The sequence below is a fragment of the Arachis hypogaea genome, unplaced genomic scaffold (assembly GCF_003086295.3).
Source record: "Arachis hypogaea cultivar Tifrunner unplaced genomic scaffold, arahy.Tifrunner.gnm2.J5K5 arahy.Tifrunner.gnm2.scaffold_62, whole genome shotgun sequence".
In the NCBI taxonomy this organism is placed as follows: Eukaryota; Viridiplantae; Streptophyta; class Magnoliopsida; order Fabales; family Fabaceae; genus Arachis; species Arachis hypogaea.
The window spans coordinates 34629-46635 of NW_027255486.1; the positions used below are offsets into that span (position 1 = coordinate 34629).

Here is a 12007-nt window from a genome sequence, read left to right on the forward strand (position 1 = left end):
GAAAAACAAAAATAAATAGACAAGCAAAAGAAAAAAAATATTTACAATAACCAATAATAAGGCACATGTTAGCAGTTCCCCGGCAACGGCGCCATTTTGACGAGAGGATTTTTACCAGTAAAGAGATTCATAGAAATAGTCGTGTTGTAGATATAGTCTCGAAACCGACAAAAATCCCTTCATAAAAACGTTTTGGGTGTCACAAGTAACAAACCCCTTTAGAAATTGTTAACCGATTATTCAAACCTCGGGTCGTCTTCTCAAGGAACTGCGAGGAAGTATGTTCTTACTATTGGCTATAAAGGTTGTAATCGGGGTTTAGAAGATGAGAATCAAGTAATTTAAATGACAAGTAAAGTAAATGGCAATTAAAATAAATAAATACTATAAAGCAGACTTTTGGCAAGGTAAGAGAAGTTGGAGGTCCAACGTAGTTATCTCTCTCAACTATAATGAAAGTTGAATCTAAACTCCACTTGATCAACCTGTACTAGGGCAAGGGAAAGTCAATGGACTAATTAAATTGACCTTTGAATCCTATTTATTTCCTAAGAAAAGGTTGGGATTGCTTAAGTTCAGCTCAATTAGCAAGATAACGATTATCAATTATGTTGAGTTTAATAACTGTTGAGTTACTAAATTCTTAACCAGAACCAAAAGGGGAAAAAGTAAAATTGCTGGAATAATAAAAATATCCTTAGATGGGAAGTGATGGTAACTTAAATCGAAGAGAACAATCATGAACTAAAAATACCTCAATTATCATTAATTCAAATAACAGTCTGTAACATGGAAGAATTCTTAAATCAAATTATAATAATCAATTCAAATGTTGGAATAAATGAATAGAAGTAAAACTAAAATCAAAGAACATTAAACCTGGGATCCAGAGTTACTCTTAAAACAAGAAGAAATCCTAAATCCTAAAAGAGAGAGAGAGAAGATCTCCCTCTCAACTAAATCTAAATCATTGAAAGGTAAAATATGCGAGCTCCCTTGAATGGGTGCATTCCCACACTTTATAACCTCTGGTCTATGCTGTCTGTACTTGGATTTGGGCCAAAAAGGGCTTCAGAATTCGCTGGGGGCGTATTCTGTAAATTCTGATACGAGGCCTCTGTCACGCGGTCGCATCATTTGGAGCCTTTCCTTGCCACGCGGTCGCGTCAGTCATGCGATCGCGTCATATGCATTCTGCTTAAGGCGCGCGGTTGCGTCAGTCATGCGGCCGCGTCGCTGCTGATTCGTGCTTGGCACGCGATCGCGTCGTCCATGCGATCGTGTGGATACCAGTTTCCTTAAAGCTCTGTTTTGCTTTCTCCTTCCATTTTAGTATGTTTTCTTTTCCATCCTTTAAGTCATTCTGCCTTAGAAAATCTGAAACTACTCAACACACTAATCACGATATCGAATGGAAATAAAGGTAATTAAATTAATTAATTTTAAAGCTTAGGAAACATGCTTTTCACAATATGACATAATAAGGAAGGAAAAGTGAAACCATACAATTAATGTGAATAAGTAGGTGAAGGATTGTATAAATCACTCAAATTAAGCACAAAAGAACTCATGAAATATGGGTTTATCAATGGCAGCGTCTTGATTCTGTATGTTGGATCGCATTTCCTCACGGAACACCTTACTATCTTGGATTGTCTTTCTTTCGATGATGGAGAGTTGAGATTGGAGGGATGAGAAGGGCCATTTTGGCTTTGGTATGGATGTTGAGATGTGTTGTTAGGTGAGTGCTGATATGATCTCTGTGTGGGATGTTGGTGAGCTGCATTATTGTTGGGGTTGTAGCATCTCTGATCTTGGCCTTGGTCTTGTTGATTTCCCCACCCAAAGTTTGGGTGGTTCCTCCACCCAGGATTATACGTTTTGGAGTATGGGTCATGGTTCTGCCTAGGTGAATTTCCAATGTAGTTGGCTTGCTCCTGACTACCCTCTGCTTCTTCATTCACTCCTTCTTGAGTTGCTGCTGAAGTGGTGATTGCTGCTACTTGATTCCTCTCTATCTTCTTGGTGAGGTCAGCCAATTGCTTGGTAATCATCTTATTTTGAGCTAGCAGTGCATCCACATTGTTTAGCTCCATCACTCCTCTAATGTTGCCTCTTTCAGAAGCATAGAAGTAGTCATTCTCAGCTACAGTCTCAATGACATCTATGGCTTCTTCAATGGTCTTCTTCTTGTTCAGAGATCCCTCGGATGAGTGCTCTACTACCTTCTTTGATTCATAAGAAAGACCTTCATAGAAAATGTGCAGCTGCACCCATTCATTGAACATATCTGGCGGGCATCTTCTTGTCAAGTCTTTGAATCTCTCCCATGCTTCATATAGAGTCTCACCATCTTGCTGCCTGAATTTGAACCTCATCTCTCAACCTTTTGATTCTTTGAGGAGGATAGAATCTCGCCAAGAATTTGTTTACCACATCTTCCCAGGTTGTTAAGCTCTCTTTCGGGAAAGATTCCAGCCATTTAGATACCTTGTCCTTGAGTGAGAAGGGGAATAGAAGTAGTCTGTAGGTGTCAGGATGAACACCATTAGACTTCACAGTGTCACATATCCTCAGGAAGGTGGTTAGATGTTGATTGGGATCTTCTTGAACACTTCCTCCGAATGAACAATTATTCTGAACAAGGGTGATGAGCTGTGGCTTTAGTTCAAAGTTGTTGGCATGTATGGTTGGTTTTTGGATGCTACTTCCACAGTTTCCTGGGTTTGGATTGATGTAGGATCCTAGAACTCTTATTTCTTGCCCAGCATGATGCGCTGGACCTTCTCTGCCATGGTTGTGAGCCTCTTCTTCATGATGTTTCTCCATATTCTCATCCATGTCTAGTTCAAAATACTATTCCTCTTCCTCAGCACTAACTACTCTCTTCCCTCTTGCTTCCCTCCTTAATCTAAGGAATGTCCTCTCAGGTTCAGAATCAAAGGAAGTTGAAGCCCCGCTTCTTCTACCTGTCATACAACCAACAAGGCAAAAGCAAGAAGGGTAGATGCAGACAGTATTTTCTGCAGAAATGCTGTTAGTGTGAGTGATAGAATATATCAAACAGTTAGTGGGTCAGTGGAACAAATAGTAAAAAAATGATATGCAGATAGCACCACAAATGGGTGAGAGGTAAAGGGAAGGAAATAACTAAAACTGAATGAAAATTACTCAGATGGAATTAAATCAAACAAAAGAAAAGTGCTCAATCTTGTTATCCACCAATTTAATCATTGTTGATACAAAATTAATCCCCGGCAATGGCGCCATAAACTTGATGCACGGAAACTTGTCTCTCAACAGATTTCCCTCAGCAAGTATACCGAATTGTCGTCAAGTAAAAACTCACAATAGAGTGAGGTCGAATCCCACAGGGATTGATTGGTCAAGAAACTTTAATTGGAGGAATGTTCTAGCTGAGCTAAGCAGAATTTGATATGAGAATTGTAGGAAATTAAATGGCGGGAAAGTAAATGGCAGAAAATGTAAATGCTGGAAATAAAGAGCTGAATATAAATGACGGAAAGTAAATTGCAGAATCTTAAATGGGGAATGGGGAATTTAGCATGAAAGTAAATGGCAGAAACTAAAGAGAATGGGTAAATCAGAAATGGGGAATTCATTGGGCTTAGGAGATGTTGCATTCTCCGGATCAAGTTCATTCTCATCTCTTCCTCAATCAATGCATTCATTGATCTCCTTGGCAATATTAAGTGATTGAATTCCAATTCCTTGGTAACTCAATCTCTCAAATCTTGATCAATAGCCAATTCCTTGGTCTAATAGCATGATCTCTTCATTCCTCTTCCAAGGTTCAGAAGAGATCTAAGTATGAATAGTTTCTTTTCCAATACAACTATCCAATTGGATGAAGATTGAAAGCTTTCAAGTAAAATCAAGAGAAAAGAAAGAAGAAGAATAATGAAAACTATTATTGATCCATCAAATTATAACAGAGCTCTCTAACCCAATGAAAGGGGTTTAATTGTTCATGGCTCTGGGAATGGAAAGCAAAGATGGAGAGTACATTCTGAAGTAAAACTAGAAGTTGCAGAGAAAGTAAAATTATACAGAGAGTAGTCCTCTCAATCCAAAAGCTCTTCTCTAGTTCAAAACTACCCCTATATATACTACTCTTCTGATTTTCCAGTTGGCTCTTCAAGTCTTGGATATGGGCCTTTGGATCTTGAGTTGAAGCAGTTTGGAATCTTCAGTGAGCTCAGCTTTACTTGCAGAGAAAGTGTGAACTAGGCATGGACTTTGGCTAGGACGTTAGTGGCGTTAACGTTAAGTGAAAATATGGGTTCGAGAATGTTAGTGACAATCACCTTTTGCACTAACGTTCCTAGCCCAAGATGAGTTACGTTAACTTCAACGTTAGTGGCACTAACGTTGCCTCTTGATCCATCGCGAGCGTTATTGGCGTTTACCTTTGCCAATAACGTTGCTCTTGGCCCCTTCTTCCCTACGTTAGAGTTCACGTTAGTGTAGCTAACGTGACTCTTAACGTGGGTATACCTCAACTTCGAGAGCGTTAGTGACACTTACCTTTGTCACTAACGCTCCAAACACCCTTCTTCCCAAGTTAGAGTTCACGTTACTTAGGTTAACGTGACTTCTAACGTGGTAGTGATAGCCATCTCCAACGTTAGTGACAAAAGTGAGTGTCAATAACGTTGGCTCATCATTCCTTTCCTCCACGTTAGCTTCCACGTTAATGCAATTAACGTGGCATCTAACGTGGCTAATAGAGGCTTAGTCCAACGTTAGTGACAAAGGTGAGTGTCACTAATGTTGGCTCTTCATTGCTTCTCCCATGTTAGAGTTCACGTTAATGTAGTTAGCGTGACTTTTAACGTGGCTAAGTGTGCCCCTCTCCCTGACGTTAGTGGCATTCACTTTTACCACTAACGTTGGAGCTTTACTTTTCTTCCACGTTAGCTTCCATGTTAACGTAGTTAACGTGGGCTATGATGGTTCGCGAAAGCATTATTGGTGTTCACTTTTCTCGTTAACGTTGTAAGCTAGCCTCCTTTCCTTGTTAATGGTCATATTAGTTGGACTAACATGGCTATTAACGTGGCATCTTCCTTGCTTCCTTTGTCCTGAAATCAAGCAAATAAAGTGCATCAAAGCTAGGTTCTAACCCATGAGATCATGCATCATTCAATTCATGCATAATTCTCATGAAATCATATAAAATTCACAATGTTTGCTTGAATCAAGATGTAAATGACTATTTACCCAAAACTTGCTTATTTCCTAAGAAAGTGCATGAAACTACCCTAAAACCATAAAGAAAAGGTCAGTGAAACTGGCCAAAATGCCCTAGCATCACAAGGCTTGTCATCTGCCCGTGGAACTGGAGCACAAGGTCTACTAGGCAACTAGATTCCTAAACTTTGATGCTAAATTAGCTGGAGAAAAAAGATTGCTCCAGCTGAATGAGCTAGAGGAATTCAGACTCACTGCTTTCGAAAATGCCAAGCTTTACAAAGAGAAAGCAAAAAGGTGACATGACAGAAAGCTGTCATCTAGAGTCTTTGAACCAGGACAGAAGGTTCTGCTGTTTAACTCTAGGATCAGGCTATTCCCCGGGAAACTGAAATCCCGGTGGAAGGGACCATATGTGATTACAAGTGTGTCACCATATGGCTATGTGGAGCTTCAAGACATTGATTCTAATAAGAGGTTCATTGTTAATGGACAGAGAATTGAGCGTTATCTTGAAGGCAATGTTGAGAAAGAGTGCTCAAAGCTGAGGCTAGATTAAAAGCTCAGCAAGGTCCAACTAAAGACAATAAAGAAGCGCTTGCTGGGAGGCAACCCAGCCATTAGCAAAGCCTATTTTTTTTATTTAAATAATAATTATACAAGTTTAATATAAAGAATCTTCAAGGTAAAGAATCAATTGCATAATTTCACAAGGTTACAGAAGGATTCAGAGTACAAAACAGGAAGAAGGAGCTCACTGGCAAGAAAACGCCAGTAAGAGGTATATTTGGGCGTTAAACGCCCAAAAGAAGCATCTACTGGCGTTTAACGCCAGTAATAATACCTTTATGGGTGTTAAACGCCAGAATAGGAGCCATTCTAGGCATTTAACGCCACACTTACAGCATCCTGGGAGTTCAGAAAAACGCCCAATGACGAAAGATTTCTGGCGTTTAACGCCAGCCAGAAGCAACAGCTGGGCGTTAAACGCCCAAAAGAGGCTACAGAAGGGCGTTAAATGCCCAAAACAAGCAGCAGTTGGGCGTTTAACGCCAGGATTGTGGAGGGGAGGAAGTTTTTGTTCCCAACTTGATTTTTTTCAAATTTTCATATTTCCATCCATACTTTCTTGCATAAACATGTTCCCATACTTTCATTTTTCAATCTCTTTTCCAAAAATATTAAAAATATCTTAATCCTAAAATTAAATTTTCCTCAATTCTTCTTCAACTTCTTTTCAAATCCTTTTCAAAACAAATCTATCTTTTTCAAATTTTTTTCAACGCAATTGAGAGCGCGCCAATTGGGTTTCTGTAGCTCCAAAAAATCCACTTCGAGTGCAGGGAGGTCAGAATCCAACAGCATCTGCAGTCCTTCTTCAGCCTCTGAATCAGATTTTTGCTCAAGTCCCTCAATTTCAGCCAGAAATTACCTGAAATCATAGAAAAACACACAAACTCATAGTAAAGTCCAGAAATGTGATTTTATTTAAAAATTAATAAAAATATACTAAAAACTAACTAAATCATACTAAAAACTATGTAAAAACAATGCCAAAAAGCGTATAAATTATCCGCTCATCACAACACCATCAACGGCGCCAAAACTTGGTGCGCACGTTCATAATCTTAATTCTTTTTCACAACTTCGCACAACAAACCAGCAAGTGCACTGGGTCGTCCAAGTAATAAACCTTACTTGAGTAAGGATCGATCCCACGGAGATTGTCGGCTTGAAGCAAGCTATGGTCACCTTGTAAATCTCAGTTAGGCGGATTCAAATGGTTATGGAGATTTGATAATTAAAATATAATTAAAATATAAAATAGGATAGAAATACTTATGTAATTCATTGGTGAGAAATTCAGATAAGCGTATGGAGTTGCTTTTGTTCCTTCTGAACCTCTGCTTTCCTATTGCTTTCATCCAATCATTCATACTCCTTTCCATGGCTAGCTGTATGTTGGGCATCACTGTTGTCAATGGCTACATCCCGTCCTCTCAGTGAAAATTGTCCAAATACACTGTCACCGCACGGCTAATCATCTGTCGGTTCTCGATCATGTTGTGATAGGATCCATTGATCCTTTTGTGTCTGTCAGTACACCCAGCACTTGCGAGTTTGAAGCTCGTCACAGTCATCTCTTCCTAGATCCTACTCGAAATACCACAGACAAGGTTTAGACTTTCCGAATCTCAGGAATGGCCGCCAATAATTCTAGCTTATACCACGAAGACTCCGATTTTTCGGAATGGAGGCTAAGAGATACGCATTCAAGCTTGTTTTCATGTAGAATGGAAGTGGTTGTCAGGCACGCGTTCATAGGTGAGAATGGTGATGAGTGTCACATAATCATCACATTTATCATGTTCTTGGGTGCTATTGAATATCTTAGAATAAGAATAAGCTTGAGTTGAATAGAAAAACAATAGTACTTTACATTAATTCATGAGGAACAGCAGAGCTCCATACCTTAATCTATGGTGTGTAGAAACTTCACCGTTGAAAATACATAAGAACAAGGTCTAGACATGGCTGAATGGACAGCCTCCCCAAACATGATCTCTGAACATAAAATATCCAAAAGATTTAAATACCATAGTAAAAGTTCCTATTTATACTAAACAAATTACTAAGGTTTATAGAGAATAAGTAAATGATGCAGAAATCCACTTCTGGGCCCACTTGATGTGTGCTTGGGCTGAGCATTGAAGCTTTCACGTGTAGAGGTCTTCTGTCGAGTTAAACGCCAGTTTGTAACTTGTTTCTGGCGTTTAACTCTGCTTTGCAACTTGTTTCTGGCATTTAACGCCAGAATAGGGCAGAAAGCTGGTGTTAAACGCCAGTTTGCGTCATCTAAACTCGGGCAAAGTATGGACTATTATATATTGCCGGAAATCCCTGGATGTCTACTTTCCAACGCAATTGAGAGCGCGCCAATTGGGTTTTTGTAGCTCCAAAAAATCTACTTCGAGTGCAGGGAGGTCAGAATCCAACAGCATCTGCAGTCCTTCTTCAGCCTCTGAATCAGATTTTTTCTCAAGTCCCTCAATTTCAGTCAGAAAGTACCTGAAATCACAGAGAAACACACAAACTCATAGTAAAGTCCAAAAATCTGATTTTTATTTAAAAACTAATAAAAATATACTAAAAACTAACTAAATCATACTAAAAACTATGTAAAAACAATGCCAAAAAGCGTATAAATTATCCACTCATCAGACTTCCTTTGGGGAGGTGCTCTGTAAGACTGGTTCTGGTTTTGTTGTCTGTTGTTGTTGTTGTTGTTGTTCCACCTCTAATTTCCATTTTTGTCTCTGCCTCCTCTGTTGTAGTTGTCCCTCCATCCCTGGTTGGAATTATCTCTCCATCCATGATTAGAGTTGTCTTGCCAACCTTGACTGTAGTTTCCACCTTGGTTGTAATTTCCGACTTGTTGATAGTATCCTTGATTCGGGCATTCTTAGAAATTATGAGTAGCTGCCAAGGTGTTGTCTTCTTGTTGGAGCTACGGACACTCATCAGTGTAATGAGTATAATCGGCACATATTCCGCATACTCTTTGAGGAACCAACTGTTGACTCTGTTGTGATGGGAGAGGCTGAGGTTGTTATTGATTCAGATGTATCTGCTTCAGTAGGTTGGTCATCTCACACAGAGTTTGTGTGAGATCAGTTGCCATGCTTCATCCGCGGTCTTGTACTTTTTTAGTGAACCATTACTCGCACCATCCAATGTAGTCTTATCCTGAGGCTTCATGCCTTGTGTGAAGTAGCTGATCAACACCAACCTATCAATCATCTGGTGGGGGCATGCATCCAGAAGATTCCTGAAGCGCTCCCAATACTCATAAAGAGTCTCTGATTTGCCTTGAATAATGCAGGAAATTTCTTTCCTTAGTCTATCAGTAACTTCAGCTGGAAAGCATTTTTCCAAGAATTCTCGCCTGAGCATATCCCAGTTAGTAACAACTGCTTCAGGTTGAGTGTAGTACCACTCCCTCGCCATTCCCTCAAGAGAAAACGGGAAGGCGGTTAGCAGAATAGAAGTCTCATCTGCACCATGATGCCTAACAGTAGAACAGGCTGTCTAAAAATCACTGAGGTGCTTGATAGGCTCCTGAGCAGGTAATCCATGAAACTTAGGCATTAAGTTGATTAGCGCAGTCTTCAGTTCAAAATCTGCAGCCAGATTTGAGTGACGCACTTGATACGATTGCAGTGTAAAGTCTGGAGCTCCTGCTTTCTGGAGAGTAATCCTCCTGCGCTCTGCCATATTAACTGCACGTAAATCAACAGAATCAGTAGTAGAGGAACTTGTTTCTTCCTCGAATGCCGCTTCAGATTCGCCTTCAGAAGAGACTGGTGAACTAGTAGGAACCACTTGACCACCCTCAGAGGCTAACCGACGCCGATTTTGCCTAATACGTGAAATAGTTCTTTCAATTTCAGGATCAAACGCGGCTAAGCTCGGGTCAGGCAGTGAACGCGTCATTCAATGAAAGAAACATACAGCTCATGGTAATAAAATAAAATAAAATATGCAAAAATAAAAAATATGTACACCAACTAATAATTTAGCACGCTATTGTAACTCCCTGATAAACCCCGATTTTGTGGTTTATCTTATGCTTATTTTGGGGGATTTTATCACATTTTCTCACCTTTATTCAATGAAATAGCATGGTTTTGCAATTCTCCCTTGATTTGGGCTTAAATGTGAAAACATACATTTTAGGCCTTGATTTTGCCAATTTTAACTCACTTTAATTCCATTCGATGCCTTGATGTGTTTGTTGAGTGATTTCAAGTTCATAAGGCAAGCATTGGATGGAAGAAGTGAGGAGGAAAGCATGCAAGTGGGAGAACTCATGAAGAAATGAATGAACCGTAAAGCTGTCAAGCCTGACCTCTTTGCACTCAAACAACCATAACTTGAGCTACAGATGTCCAAATGAGGCTGTTCTAGTTGCGTTGGAAAGCTAACATCCGGGGCTTCGAAATGATATAAAATTTGCCATATGTTACTTCGCGTTCAGGGGCGCGCACGCGCCATGTACGTGAGCACGCTGATTCTGCCGTGGGTCCACTTTAATGAAATCGCCCCCAGCAATTTTGCAGCTCATTTTGGGCCCAATCCAACCCATTTCTGATGCTATTTCATGCAGAATTCAAGCTTGGGCAAAGAGAGTAGCAATTGTTTGGTAGTATAGCATCATGTAGGTTAGTTTCTAGAGAGAGAAGCTCCCTCTTCTCTCTAGAATTAGGTTAGGTTAATCTCTCTTAGATTTAGGTTCAATTACATGTTTTCATCTTATTTCTTTTATGAATTCTTGCTTCTACTCTTTCATTCTCTTGATTTGTAATGTTAATTTCCTTTTTTGCTCTCTTTTATGTTCATGGATGCTTATGTTGGATTTAGATCTCTTTTAATGAAATTTAATGTTTCATGTTCTTTTAATTGTTGATTTAAGTTGTGAATTTACTTTCCTGCAATTTGTAGTTGGTAGACTTATTATTCTTGCACTTTTATTATGCTTTCCTTTATTACCCACCAAGTGTTTGACAAAATGCTTGGTTGGGCTTTAGAGTAGATTTTGAGCATTCTTGGCTTGGAAAGAGTAATTGGGCAATCTTGAGTCATGAAAACCCAACTCATATTGGTGATCTAGAGTTGTTAGCTAATATTGTTTTCATTGACGCTAATCTTTTGCTAATTAAATTGTTGAGTTGATTAGGACTTTTGGATTGAGATTAGCTAGTCTTATTAGACTTTCTCCGAGTATGAGGATAACATGATACCTTCCTCAATCGTCGGAGATGACGTAATGAGATAAATTCTTGTTTATAATTGTGGTATGATTGATTAATCTTGTTTGACTTTCTCCCTATTTGTTGGAGTTGACTAAATAAGATGAATTAATCATTGTATGACTAGGATAGAAAGCCTATGATCTCAACCGTGCCATGAATGTCTCTCTTTATTACTTGCTTTCTTTAATTGCTCTCTTTACTTTTCTTACCATTTATTTTATTGTCCTCTTATCAACAAACCACCCCCCCTTTATCTTCATAGCCAATAATTGAGCACTTCATTGCAATTCCTCGTGAGACGACCCAGAGTTTAAATACTTCGATTATTTTTCATTGGGGTTTGTTACTTGTGACAACTCAAATTTTTGATTGAGAGGATTCTTTGTTGGTGTAGAACTATACTTGCAACGAGAATTCATTCATTTGGTGTAAAATTCTATACCGACACGACAAAATCTCGCTCATCAAAATGGTGTCGTTACCGGGGAGTTGCAATGGTGTTATGTTATTGGCTATTGTATATATGTTAATATGCGTCTTTGCTACTTTTTGCTTGTTTTAGGAGTTAGTTTTTATTAGTTCTTATTAGTATTTGCTTTATTTTCTCTTGCTACTATGAATTCTCATCACTTTGGCTATGAGTTTGGTTTAAATTATGTTGTAGGAAATGGGAGCTACAATGAGGATGTGCATCAAGGATGGAACAATCAAAGATGGGAGGAGCCTCAAGGATTGATCAACCTTCTTGGCAACCACAACCTCCGGATTCTTATGGGTATAACTCTCATGCTAATGCATATCAATCTAATGGATGTGGTGACCCTTATTGTGATTGTCAACAACCACCACCATATGCCTATGAATCACCCTCTTAACATGACTTTGAACCACCTTACTCACAAGCCCCCTACCACCAAACACCCACGTATGACCCCAACCCTTATCCACCCTACCAACCACCTTATGAGCCATATGAACCA

General features: G+C 39.3%; 1 non-coding gene across 1 annotated transcript; it reads left to right on the top strand.

Moving 5' to 3' along the window:
- The first annotated feature begins 2283 nt into the window (after positions 1-2283).
- On the top strand, positions 2284-2388 carry LOC114927223 (small nucleolar RNA R71). The gene has a single exon (XR_003817594.1). It is a non-coding gene; the product is annotated as a small nucleolar RNA R71 (small nucleolar RNA).
- Positions 2389-12007: the final 9619 nt, after the last annotated feature.